The sequence below is a fragment of the Scylla paramamosain genome, chromosome 24, assembly GCF_035594125.1.
Source record: "Scylla paramamosain isolate STU-SP2022 chromosome 24, ASM3559412v1, whole genome shotgun sequence".
Classification (NCBI taxonomy): domain Eukaryota; kingdom Metazoa; phylum Arthropoda; class Malacostraca; order Decapoda; family Portunidae; genus Scylla; species Scylla paramamosain.
In genome coordinates, this window is record NC_087174.1 from 19,673,585 (window position 1) to 19,687,424 (window position 13,840).

At 44.8% G+C, this 13,840-nt stretch overlaps 1 long non-coding RNA gene across 1 annotated transcript in view; it reads right to left on the reverse strand.

The window, feature by feature from the left end:
• Positions 1-3,020: 3,020 nt before the first annotated feature.
• Positions 3,021-13,840, reverse strand: part of LOC135112955 (uncharacterized) — a 78,211-nt gene continuing 67,391 nt past the window's right edge. Inside the window, exon 3 of the long non-coding RNA XR_010274639.1 lies at positions 3,021-3,851. This is a non-coding gene — a long non-coding RNA (uncharacterized LOC135112955). The remainder of the gene's footprint in view (positions 3,852-13,840) is intronic.

Genomic DNA, 13,840 nt, shown 5'->3' on the forward strand with positions numbered 1-13,840 from the left:
TTTTTGTCTCTGTCTGTCTGTTAAGCTCTACTCCAACAAAAATAAACTTATGTAGCCTCCACATCTACTACTTTCCTGTCATTCCCTCAAGTCATGCCACTTAATCAAATTTACTTCTTTTAGCTCTCAATCTATTACATCTGTCACTGTCTATTCCACGCCACCATAACAAAACTAATTATCTCTCTTATCTTTCTCCTCGTCTATCCCTTGTACGTCTCCCCAGCTTTCCTTTGCTATTTCGACGCTACAGTTACGTCACTCTTTCTTGTGCTCTTGTTAAGGCAGTGATGATTTGCAGATACGAAAGTAAAAGCGATTTTGAAGCTCGTATAAAAGAAATGGATGAAGTGGAGAACAACATAAGCTACATATACCCGTTATTTTTGTATCACTATGGGGAAAGTAAGGATGGTGGTGGTGGTGGTGGTGGTGGTGGTGGTGGTGATTGTGGCGGCGGCGGCGAAGGCTTTGGGCCACTCTAATAAGTATACAAAGTTAGGTTAGCGGAGGAAAAAATATTTTGTAGACGTCGAGGAAAAATGTATCCTCGGCAGGAACCAACACTACTCGTACACCCGCAGCCGACAAAAAAAGGGACAAAGAAAAAGCCGAAATCAAATTACCTTCGTATCCCCATTAACCTAACAGCGGCTTAGAACCCATTTTCTCTTTCCAGCAAGACCGAGAGAGGCTACTCCGTTTTCTTTTATCAAGGGAGAAAGAAGACGAAGCCAGAAAGCTAGAAAGCCAGAGAAAGTGAGAGAGAAAAAAAAAATAGGTAAATTACACCTTTAATTAGCACATTTTTCAGTGCTATAGTATCATTTCGCAGTAAAAAAAAGAAAAATAAATGAATAAATAAATAAAAACATCATTCTTGGGAGAACATTATGAAATTGTACAGGGAAAAGAAGTGCAGATTTCTACTCTACTAAATGAGGAAGGTAAGAAAAAAAGTAAAGAAGTACCTTACCTAACATTTTTTCATAGGGCAGGTGAGGAAGGCAGAGGCTGGAGAGGTAATCCCACCTGTGTTTCCGCCACATACCTGATGGGAGGAAGGAGGATGCTGAAGAGGATGTATATATGGAAAAAAAGGGAAGGAACTTTTATACACAGAAATATCACATCTTTTTTTTTTCTATCTAACTCTTATCTACGTTATTATTGTTTGAGCATCTGTCAATGTTGAATTGAAGGAAAACAAAGGCATGTGAAATTAAGATAATAAACTGAATACATTAGAAGAAACAAATTCACTATAAAAAAAACACTTATTTATTACACACAAAAAAAAAAAACATCTTTTTATCTAATTATTTTCATTTTTTATTCTGAGTATTCGAGAGTGTTGGGTTGAGGAAAACTAAACGATGAAAAGAGAAATGAAAGATTGAAAGGAAAGGAAATTTAATACAAAAAAAGTGACATCTTAGTAAACTTTTATCAATATGTATATTAAATGACGTTCTTAAGGTATCAAGTTCGAAAGAAAATCAAGATGAAAGGAAAGGAAATCGAATACAATTACACGTTCTCAATTCATTCTTCTCGTTTATCTTCATTAGTTGAGTTTCTAAAAGAATAAAGAAAAGAACCAAGAGATATTAAGTCAAGAGAAACGAGGCAGATATGAGAAACGCAACGAAACACATTAAAACCGCAAACCATTAACCATTAACTCCACTCTTACGCCCCTCATCTTTAGCTCAACTTGTAACAGTTTCAAGCTAAAAATAGAGGGAAAAAAAAGTCATATTGAGTCAAGAGGAAAGAAGTGGAGATGAAAAAAGCAACAAAACACATTAAAACTTCACATCATTAACTCAACTCTTACGTTTCCTCCTCTTTAGTCAAGCGTCTAATACTATCATTAAAAAAAAATAATAATAAAAAAATAAACAGATACAACATACTAAGTCACAGTGATTAAAGAGAAAGACACAAAAAGAAAACGCAATGAAATATATGAAAACCACACATCTCTAACTCCCTTGCTACGTTTCTCTGATTCCGGGCGGTTCTGGAAATGGCAGGTCTAGGAAAATCTCCAGGAAATGTTGCTTAATGAAAAGTGCACGTAATGAATATGCTGGGAGAGAAGTGAGTAAATACGGTAGTGAATAATGCAGAATGAGTTACGTTGTGGCATTCAGAGAGTGGCCGAGGCAGGTCTTGGGGAAGTGAATTATTTGTGGGTGTAAGGAAAGGTTTATTATTATCGTTTCGTCTTCATAAGGCGCGTTAGTGTGACTTTTCATCGCTTCTCTCCGTGCCACTTTTGCTTTTTTTTTATCTATTTTGTGTGTGTGTGTGTGTGTGTGTTTTGCAGGTGAAATAATAATAGTGATGATAACATTAATAATGGTGAGGAGGTGGGAGGAGAAGGAAGAGGACGAGAAAAACGAGGAAGAGCAGGAGAGAAAAAAATAAGAGTACGTAGGCGAAGGGGGGATAACAATAAAAGGACGAAAGGAATAAAGGAGAAAATCAATAATAAAGACAAACAAGATGAAAATTGCGATAAAGAGTGAGAGGCGAAGATCATAACAGTAAAAATCAGAGAATGGAAAACGGAAAACTCTAATGAAGATGATGACGACGATGATGATAATGATGACCACTATGATGATGCCTGGTACTCCTCTAATGCCTCGAGGTGCGCAGGGAGAAGCAGAGAGTGAGTACGGGCGCCGCTGACCTGTGTGTCCAGGAAACTCGTGTGCCGGCGTGAGCTTCAGACGTCAGAGGCTCGTCAAGTCTGATTATTGATGGTAAATTTCACACGCCAGGTGCCAACACGCGTCGGCAGCAGCCCGGTGAGTGCCTTCCAACCCTTTTTACTCCCGTCCCCTGCCGCGGCACCACATCCCGGAGCGCGTCAGTCCGGCAAGCGCGGCAAGACATGTGGAGGGGGCAGGAGACCGGGGAGGAAGGGGCCCGAGACGGCCCTGAAAACTGGACCTGAAAACTAGACCTCTCAGGCACAGGCAGCTTTTATTCTTTAAATTTTAGAGTATGTACATTTTTTTTTTTTTTTTTTTTTTTTTTTTACATTTTTCCAGCTGGGAGGTTTTGTACCCTTGCCGGCAGCTCACAGAGTTGGAGAGTCACGGTGCAGGTGCGAGACTGAGTGTGTGGGCGTGCGGGTGTGGAGGTATTGCTCATATAAACACTTCCATGAGTACAACTCGTCCCATGTGACCCGATGTAGAGAGGTCACGGGTAGATGCTCCATAGATGTTCCTGTACACTGTATGTGGTGCTGCTGACAAAGGCGACCACTGTGAGAACAAGCAAAGACAATGAATGTGTTTTTTTTTTCACTCAGTTATGCGTGTTGTGTGGCCTTCAGGTGTTTGGCAGGAGACAACTGTATTTTCATGACGGATAAAATAAAACTGACGTATTTTCCTGATTCCGTCAGCGAGAACCGGCTGAGGAAGACAACCGGTTCTTCTGACTCAAGCAGTTTCACTTCCTGCCCCGCAATCCCTTCTCCCGTCCCCTCGTGTCACTCAATCCGGTCGCCTCTCAAGATTACTTTGTCACCGCACAATACGAACGAAACCCTTAGGTGGCCAGGAAATACAGAGCGTGTTTTCATCACTGTCCCGTGCACCTGAATTATGGTTTGAAAATTCAGCGAAAACCTTTACAAAGCAGACGGCCTTCAAGGATTGTGTCTAGTTCCATTCTCTCTCTCGTGTGTTGGAGAAAACATCCTTTAGGGAATTTTACGTCCCTTGAATGACACGTGGAAGACCTCGCCCACGTCCACACCTGTCTGGGGACAACACAGTGCTTGGCTGGGAAGATGACACCCGAACATCACTCTGGGAACAAGCCTGGAATAGGTAAACACGGTAAGACTGGTCAGTTAATTAAAGACATCGGGTGTTTCTTGGGATATAAATGGTCTCTCTCTCTCTCTCTCTCTCTCTCTCTCTCTCTCTCTCTCTCTCTCTCTCTCTCTCTCTCTCTCTCTCTCCTCTCCTCTCTCTCTCTCTCTCTCTCTCTCTCTCTCTCTCTCTCTCTCTCTCTCTGTAACTCACATTCAGGGGCGACCTTTGCTTAGCGTTAAAAAGATTGGGACAATTTCCGCAGCCGGCGCCGGAACAAGAAAACCTCACACCGGTGGACTATTAGCGGCACACCTGCCTCACCTGTGTCGCTGCGAATGTTAATGGCACTCCCAACTCACGACATTTATTGCGCAAACTATGCACTTGCCTCATATTTATCCGTTTTAAAGCGTTTAGGGTCTGGTTGCCGCCGAGTATTTTGAGGACGTAAAGAGCAGGCGATGTGGCGCTCCTGACCTGCTAGTTGTGAGGCGCGGTGGTGTTGTCGAGGGAGCTTTGGGAGTGTCTTGTGTGATGTGTAAGGTGTCTGTGTTTAAGGAGTGTTTATGAGTGACTGTAGATTAGTGGTGGTGGTGGTGGTAGTGGTAATAGTAGTAGTAGTAGTAGTAGTAGTAGTAGTAGTAGTAGTAGTAGTAGTAGTAGTAACAGTAGTAATAATAAAAGACGTATTTTATACAATTATTCCTCATCATTTGTCGCTCCTTTCCTTCTGTCCTCCCTTATCCCTCTCCACTTTCCCTTTCTCAGTTATAAGTAAATAAATCATAGAAATTCAAACTTGCTTTGATAAATCTAAAGTAAAAAAAATGTTTCCCGCCACTATGACAGGAGTGTGAAGACAAAAGACGACAAAAGCTTATAAAAACATTTTTCTCTGAAAACTGAAAAAAATCACGCCACAACATTCACATCACCTTTTTTTCTTTCCCTTCCCAGGAATTTCCCTGATAAAACGTATGGAATAATCCTGTGGAATTTACGGCACCTAATATGTCCGTTCCTGCATCATCTCGACCTTATTTACATTCTTCACTAGGGCAGTATTTCATCCGCCGCCTCAGCATTTTCGCCGCACAGTTCACCATCACCTTTCTCGGGCGTGGCTTAAGGGAGAGCGTTGTCTGGCTTCCTGGCGTCGATGGGCTTACTTGGCCAAGGTCATCCCGCTCCTGCCAGTGATGAAAACAAACGACGTTGGACCCTTAGTCCCTTCCCTCTCCCTTGCTCCCTCCCTCTCATCTCTCCCATCACGGCTCTTTCCTCCATCCTCCAACACCCAAGATTCTTTCCTCCTTCCTTCCTTTCCTTTTGTACCGTCCATGCCGCCTCCCTCCATCTCTCCCTCCAGTCCTCCCCATGTCCCCCTCCGGTCCCTCTTCCTGGGGCGCGCCTTCGAGTTGGCTTTGATACAAGAGCGATATGGAAAACTCGACCACCCCACCACTTACCCATCGGCCCTTGAGCCCCACACGCAGCAGCCCTGGGCCTCTCACCTCCCCTCGACACGCCAGGCAGCCACGGGAGGTTTGGAACAACAGGCCGAGTGGAGAGCAGCTTGTCAATGTCGTCAAAGGAGAAAAGAGTTTTTGCCTCGACTTTTAAGCGCCTTAGGGTCTGTTGGCCTCATTCCCTGCTAAGCCTCGGAATGCCTACACACGCCTCCGACACACGCTTACATACGCTGTCTCATTATTCCGTAGCGCGCCTTCGTCTCCCTCCCTCTGCTTCTCAAGGGGCTCTACAGGGAGCTTGAGGAGGGGTCTTAAGGGTCACTATAGGCCCTCTCACCCTCCACCTACTGAGAGGCCATCCAGATTGACCCTCTTACTCTACGACAGAGGGATCTCATCTAAACGCTCCAGAGGAAATTGTCACTTCTGGCTGGATGCTCCGTCTCGTCATTACAGCCACGAAGCAGACCCCGCGCCACGAGTCACGCCCGCCCCTTGACCTCCTCATATCCGCGCTGCGCAATGTAAGGCCCGAATTCTTAAAGGCTTTTTTCCCTCATGACTATTTTTCAAAGGGATTATTAGTCTGGTTCTCACAAATGCTATTCGCACTGATGGTGAAGAATCCTTGTGTCTTAAAATTCCTATGCATCCCATTACAGCCTGCCAAAAGTAGTTGAAATAAAACGCCAAAACAAAAAAAGAATTATAAGTTTGGTTCTCACGGATGCTTTTCACGCTGACGATGCAGAATCTTTGTGTCTTAAAAACTCTCATAACTTCCACTACATGCTGTTGAAAGTATATGGAATAAGACAGATAAACGTTTAACGCCTTTATTGCTACCTGGCACATCTTTCTTTAATCACTAACCACTCTGATACACCTTTTCTTGTTCTACACGCATCTCCACACATTTCACTGCCTGGAAATTGCAAAATCTCTTCTTTTTGTGTTCATTCTTGTAGATGCGCTATAGATTCCATACATTGTTTTCAGTGCTTAGTTTTTGCATATTACGGTGAAACGGTTAAGAATATGGACCTAAACGAAGAGTAAAACCACAAAGATTATTACTCCGCTTCTTGAGGATAATTTCCACACTGACGATGCAGTATCCATGTGTGTTAAACTCCAATAACCTCCACTGCAGCCTGTCAAAAGTAGATGAGGTAAGACGCCAGAACTTTTAACACTAAGGACCTAAGAGCGTTGGAACGTGCAATAGTCGTAAATGGATGCTGCAGTCACAGTCCAAGCCACACTCTTTGTCTGTTTTATTTCCCCCTGGTTTATTTATGGCTGTTGTCTCTCAGCACCCTTTTCTCGCTTTCCTCCGCCGCCCTGCTCGTAACTCACGCGCCACTCACATATCTCTCACTTTTCAGTTAATGCAAGGAAGATAATACAAAAGGATATAAATCTTGCCAGCGGTAACGTCAGCAAGATGACCCCGAAGTTGTATTAAATCTCACTTTCTCAATTCCTTCACCTTTTCCTTCTGTTCCTCCTCACAGCTCTTCTCTCTCTCTCTCTCTCTCTCTCTCTCTCTCTCTCTCTCTCTCTCTCTCTCTCTCTCTCTCTCTCTCCTCTCTCTCTCTCCTCTCTCTCTCTCTCTCTCTCTCTCTCTCTCTCTCTCTCTCCTCGCCCTCCTCCTCCTCCTTCACTTCCTCCCGCTGAAAACCTCGCCAAGAGCCACAGATCCACAACTCTCTCAATGGAAATACAAGTTTTGTGTGAGTCTTCAAAATTCCCCTCACACTCCGTCCCTCTTCCATACCTGCCAGCCTCACAAAAACTCCCCGCGCCATGTTTTTTTTTTTCCCCAAATATAAGTATACAGTACTACACACACACATACACACACACGTAAACATTTGCATACCCGTAGATGTATTTACCTATGAATCTATCAGTGTGTGTATCTATCTCTCCTTTTTTTTCCGGTACCAACTCTGGATTCCCAAACTTTTTTCCTCGGTATCCACAACTTGAAGGAGTTTAACCAACTTCTCCGCTGCACTTTTTTCTCTCCTCCGGGCTTATTCTTTATGTATCGTTATGGTTGTTTCTAGACTTGTGTACCGCCAGTTTTACTTATATATTTTGTATTGCAATTTGTTTCATTCATATAAATTAAGTGGATTTTATCAGAGAATATACTTTTAACACTTTTTATATGTATTTCGCACACTCATAGTCAATTGAGTAAGTTTTTATAGAATTTTTTTATACACATTTGTAGAAAAAATGTAACCTTTCTGAAAATTACTGATGCTTTTCCTATGATTTCAAAAATTAAAACTGCATAAAATATCACCAGGTCTTTTATTTAATAGAGTAAAAATGAACGCTCTCCCGTATTTTTTTCATATACATAACACTTTTCTTTTTTCTTTTTCTTATTTTTTTCCCCCCAGCGATGGATTAGGTGCAGATCGCCTCGGCAAGTTTGCCGCTTTTCTCAATGTAATGCGGAGATTAAAGTTGTACCGCGCCCCTGGAGAGGTGTTGGCGCTGAGTGAGCTGTATAATCTTTTGCTTCTCTTCAGGTGCCACGGAGAAAACTTTTAAAATGTAACTCAGGATCATAAACTAAAACATTTCTGCGCCGGACCTCCCCTACATTCAAAAGGCTTTAGCTGAAGTTCCACGTGTTTTTAAGGATTTTTTTATGGCTCTACTAACAGAATAACAGTATTTCTACGTTAAACCAAGAAAAAAATAACCCTCCCAATAGTTGAAGCTGCAGTTAGAAGACAGGAGCCCGCCTTGGTACGCACGACGGCACTTCTAGATCCACGCAGTACCAGGAGAAGCACCCTTGAGAACCCGGATGACACTCTCTGTGGCCTTTGAAAATAGTCGAGGCGAGCGAGCAAAGCGTTTCTAAATACGTAATCCATACTCACTGCTACCACACGTTCACAATACTCCCCAGGACCGCAATTCACACTTACGTCCTTCAAGCGCAAGAGTAACCTAATATTACGGGGCTGAGGACTGAGGTGAAGGGGCTCTGAGGTGGAATTAAGGATATGAGGGAGAGACTGAAAGTGAAAGGATTATGATGCAATAGAGAGATGTGCTGAAGGATTTGTGTGGTAGTGAGGGTTGTGACGTGTGATGAGGGAATAGTAAGGAATAGTGTGTGGTGAAGCTGTGGTGGTGAAGCTGTGATGGTGAAGCTGTGGTGGTGAAGCTGTGGTGATGAAGCTGTGGTGAAGCTACGAAGGGAAGGTGCATGGTGAGACTGTGAGATAAAGATAAGCTAAGAAGTTGCGGTGGCGTGGTAAAAGGATCGCTGAGTGTGGTGGAAAGGCTGTGGCGCGTGGCGGAGGGGCTGGCAGTGTGGCTGGGGCTGTGGAGTGGGATGTAAGTGCTGTGGAGTGTGGTGCAAGTGTTCTGGTGTGTGTGGTGCGAGGTCTGTGGTGCGTGATGAAGGGGTGTAGTATCTGGTGGAGGTACTTTGGAGTGTGGCGGGGGAACTGTCGGAGTGTCTGGGATGTGGTGTGCGGTGGATTCTTTTGGCGTCTGGTGGAGTGGTCGTGGTGGAGGGGAAAGCCTCGATAAAGCTTCCTTGCATCGCTAATTGCTCTCGTGGAAAGTTTTCATGATGATAAGTTGATACCAAACTCTGTTATTACGACGAGGGTTTGTTTGGAGTTAACCTTCTTACTGGTGAGTTTACTGCCAGCTTTTCCGTAAGGCGCCGTTAAATTATGTGTTTTTGGACTATTATCCTTGCTGGTATTCCCTCACGAAGTTGTTGAAAGAGCCTGTTTTCCCCACTAACTCTTGACAATGTTCGCCCTTTTGTCACTTTGCTGGATCTTTATGACGCGTGGATCTTCCTCTGAGGCACAGCTGTCGCGGGAGGGCGAAAGTAGGACAGACAGACGCGACCACGTCCCCTGTACCTTGGCGACGAGATTCACGGTGACAGAAACACCAGCCATGTCCAGGAGGCTCTGGCGTGGAATACCATCACACACACACACACACACACACACACACACACACACAAACACACACACACACACACACACACACACACACACACACACACACACACACACACACACAGAGAGAGAGAGAGAGAGAGAGAGAGAGAGAGAGAGAGAGGGGGGGGGGGGAGAAAGCGCACTAACCCCAATTCCTGTTGAAAAAAAATAAATAAATAACCCACAGCGAAAACGGAGCTCGACGGAGGCACAAAGGCAGGGGAGGGGGAGGGAAGCGGTGCAGCGCTGAGGAGACGCAAGCAAGACGAAGCAAGAAAGGAAATCAAGAGGTGACGGAGGAAGCGGAACAGACACACAGGAGAAAGCAGCAGACTCAGGAAAACGATGACGCAAGCGGAGGAGCAGAAAACAGACTGGAGGAAAGAAAGTGAAGCGAGAAAGATTAAAAACAAGTAAGAGGACAGTGCTTTGGGAGGAGTGGCGAGGCTGGGGGACGGACGAGGGTAACACAAGGAAGGAACAGGTCACGCCATCTTGTAGATTAAGATACTTCTGGTGTTGTGTGTCCAAGAGCTGGGAACTAAGACCAGTGGGGGAAGGATAGTGCTGGGGATGTTGAGGATGATGGGGGAGTGGAGGAGGAACTAAGGGAAATGAAATCAAGTAAGAGAAAACGGATGTAGACGAAAGCAGGAAGAGGCTAGAGGAAGATGTGAACTCCGCGAGGAAGAGAATGAGGAGAAGAGGAAGACGAGGAAGAGGAAGAAGAAATGCCGGTACAGAAGCAGGACCACTGTGGCGAACCAGGAAGAGAAAGATAAAGAGAGGAAGGAAGAGATGAAAAGGAAATAAAACAAAGAAAAGAGAAAAAGTCTGAAGAATAAAGAAAGAGAGTCAGAGAGAACGATATAGAGAAAAATGACGGCGAAGGAAAAAGGAGGGAAAGAAATGATGAAGTGAAGGAAAAATATAAAGAATAAAAAGTTAAAAAGTTAGTCTGGGAACCAATAACAAAAATGGTCTTAGCAAACTCATCTCAGCCGAGCGATCAAGTAAGAAATAAATACTGAATATAAGGTTTCCGCTTGCATATTTATGAGAGAGAGAGAGAGAGAGAGAGAGAGAGAGAGAGAGAGAGAGAGAGAGAGAGAGAGAGAGAGTGTGTGTGTGTGTGTGTGTGTTTTCTAGCAATCATTATTTTTCTTCCCTTTTCTTATCCTTTATTCCTTGTTTCCACTCAGATTCATACGCTCTGTTTCCCTTCCTTTCAATACTTCTTTCCCTTTCCCCTGAATCCCCGTCACCCCTTCCATAAGCCCCCAATCCCTTCATTAAGCCTCCCTCCCTCCCTTTTTCCTTCTGCTCGTCTGTCTATGTCTCTCTTCCCTCTCACAGCCTCACCTTTCCTCTCCCCTCTCTCTCCTCTCTTCCCTCCTGCCCCCACTACCCATCTTCTTTCATTTCCTCTTCCTCTCCTTTTCTTCGCTTCTTCCGCTCTTTTCTTCTCCGCCTCTTATTACGTTGTGTTATATTTTCTTTTGGTGTATTCATTCTTGTTCTTACATTCAGCAAAGGGAAGGTTGTTCTTATTTAGGTTTTTCTTTTTTTTTTTTTTGTCTTTTTTTAAAGACGAGTTCTTGTTCCACGTTTTCTTTTTACCGTTTTCTTTTATTTCACTGGCAAAACATATATCGAAGTTTGTTATTTATCATGCATTTCTTTGACTTTTGCTGATTTTGTTTTTTGTGCTAGTAAGTCATCTCTCTCTCTCTCTCTCTCTCTCTCTCTCTCTCTCTCTCTCTCTCTCTCTCTCTCTCTCTCTCTCTCTCTCTCTCTCTCTGGGTCCTCGGGTGCAGCTGAGTTCTCAATCTTCAATCATTTTTCACTCCCCCCGCCACTCCTTCCTTATTAGCTTTCACTTCCGCCAATTCACTCCATTGTTTACCTCATTCTCTTCCAGAAATCTCCATTAGTCTTTTTTTTTATGAGCGGTAATTGTTTTTTGCATCTTCACCCTCTCATTTCTATTCTCGCTGCTGCTGCGCCTGGGTCGCCTCCTCATCTTCCTCTGCAAATAGTGAACAAGCCTCGCCAAACATCTCGAATCTATCAATCTCCTTTCCTTGACGTCAAATGAAGGCCTTCAATGAGAACTATTGACATCATAGCCAGCAGCGAGGAAAAATAGGTGAACGACGATGAGAAGGCAGGGAGAAAAAGGGGCGAAAAAATAGGGTAGAAAAAAGGGGAGATATGAAGATGAGGACTTGAGAGGGGAGAAGGAGAAGGAGAAGGAGAAGGAGAAGGAGGAGGAGGAGGAGGAGGAGGAGGAGGAGAGGGGGAGGCAAGGGTGTGTCTCTGCCTAGGTCTGTTTGTATGAGCGTGTAATTCCTCTCGGTGCTATTACAAAGCCAACTCCTGTTTGTCTTGTCCCCAGACGGCCTAAGGTCAATGTTTAGCCAGGGGATGAGAGCTGCTTTCCCTTCCCACCCCGCCCCCCCGCACAGAACCCTCCCTTCTTTACCTCTGCGTCAAGATAAAAATAATAGTATGACGAGGGTTCACGGTGGTTTTCTATTACGAATGAATGAGATCATTTTGTCATTTTTGACCCTCGTCTGATGGCTGCTTGTGTGCTGAACTAATAGCGAGTAGACAGGTGTACACAGGGACGGAAGGCCAGGTGATGAAGAGCGCCAGGGAAAGGTGATCTTGTGTATATGGAAGAAATGTTTGGGTGTTTTTTTTTTTTTAAGATTTATTGATCGTGTGGGTTATGTTCCTTGGTAATTAGGTGTTGGTACAGGGAGTGAGTGGGACATAGGAAGAGATGGTAATGCTACACGGTGCATTATTTATATATTCATGCACTGTGCGTCGATGCTAATGAATAGATGAATATATAAATACTAAGGTTCACTGATGATGTGGGTTATGCTGTTTGGTAATCGGGTGTTGGTGCTGGGAATGAGTGGAGGATAGGAAGAGATGGTAATACTACAGGGTTTATTGCTTATATTCGTGCACTGTACGTCGATGAATAGATGAATATATAAATACTTGGGCAGAAGGATTGGCAGTCATATATAGATAGATACATGTACACAGACAGATGGGTAAATACATAGATAGATAAAACTGATAGATAAACAGAGTAGAGAAATTTTTTAGAGATAAGGAAGATAAGCATAGAAAATTAAACGAATAGATATAGATATACTCTCTCTCTCTCTCTCTCTCTCTCTCTCTCTCTTACACTCAGCACCCAGCAAGCTACGGGCAGGAAGACAGAATCACGCAAGCCATCGCCACAAGTCAGCGTTTGCGTTCATTATAAAACTTCACAAGCTCCCTCGACCTCCTGGTGTCTGTATGTCTGTGTCTATGTCTGCCTTCAAAAGTTCCTCACGTAGCTTTACCCTCTCTCTCTCTCTCTCTCTCTCTCTCTCTCTCTCTCTCTCTCTCTCTCTCTCTCTCTCTCTCTCTCTCTCTCTCTCTCTCTCTCTCCTTAACACAACCCTTCATCACATGCTTGCACTTATACTTCCCCCTCTTACTCTCACCCTTCCTCCTACCTCCATGCCAAGGCCTCTTCCTCTTCCTCTCTCTTCCTCTCATTTCTCCTCCTCTCCTTCTCAGCCTCCTCCCTTAGCGACCTTAGCCTCCATCTTGTGTCCCTCCAGCCCTAGCCTCAACCAGCCTCTATCGTCCTTTCCTTCCCTCCACTTGCTTCCACTCTCCCTTCCTTCTCATCCACCTGTTTCTACCGCCACTCTTATCTCTTGGTCTCCTTTCCTTTCCACCTGCCTTCCACGATCATTCTCTCCTCTTTCCTCTCTTCTGTCTGTTTCTAACACTCCTCTCCCCCTTCCAGGCCTTCACACGCTTCTACTGTCACTCTCCTTTCTTCCTTTCGTCCTCTCTTGCGTCCTCTCTCCAACTCCCTTGGCCCCTCTCCCTCCTTCACTTCCCTCCACATGCTTCTTCCGCCACTCCTCCTCCTCCCTTTCGTCCTCCTTCCTCCACCAGCCTTGGCCCCTCTCCCTCCTTCCTTCACTTCCCTCTCAAACTGCTTTCTCTCACAGCCACCTGCCCTTCCTCTTCCTGCCCTGCTCCCCCAACCCTTCCCCCGCGTCGTTGCCCCGCTAAGCACCGTCGTCCCTCACGTTGTGTATACACAGGCCGCTAACTTTGCGTCGCGAGGTCGTAGCGGCGGGAACAAGGCGACACGAGGCGACAACTTCACGTCGTTTAGAGCTGATAAATCGGCTTACCTCAAGATCCCACGGGTGGAATTTAATCCCGGTAATCCAGTTTGAGGAGGATTACCACCAAGCCTTCTCTTCTCTCTCCCTCGCTCTCCTGTTCCCTACTCCCTCCTCTCTCCTCCTAGCCCTAACACCCCAGCACATTGCCGTCTCATCTCGTAAAGAGCGTATGAGGATACCAGGCTAAGATACAACCTGGAGATCAATTAGGGAGCATTTTCAAGCCCGTTTTACAGACTAGCACACGTTTCGCGCCTCACACGTCCTCGTCAGCACCTCTGCCAGCC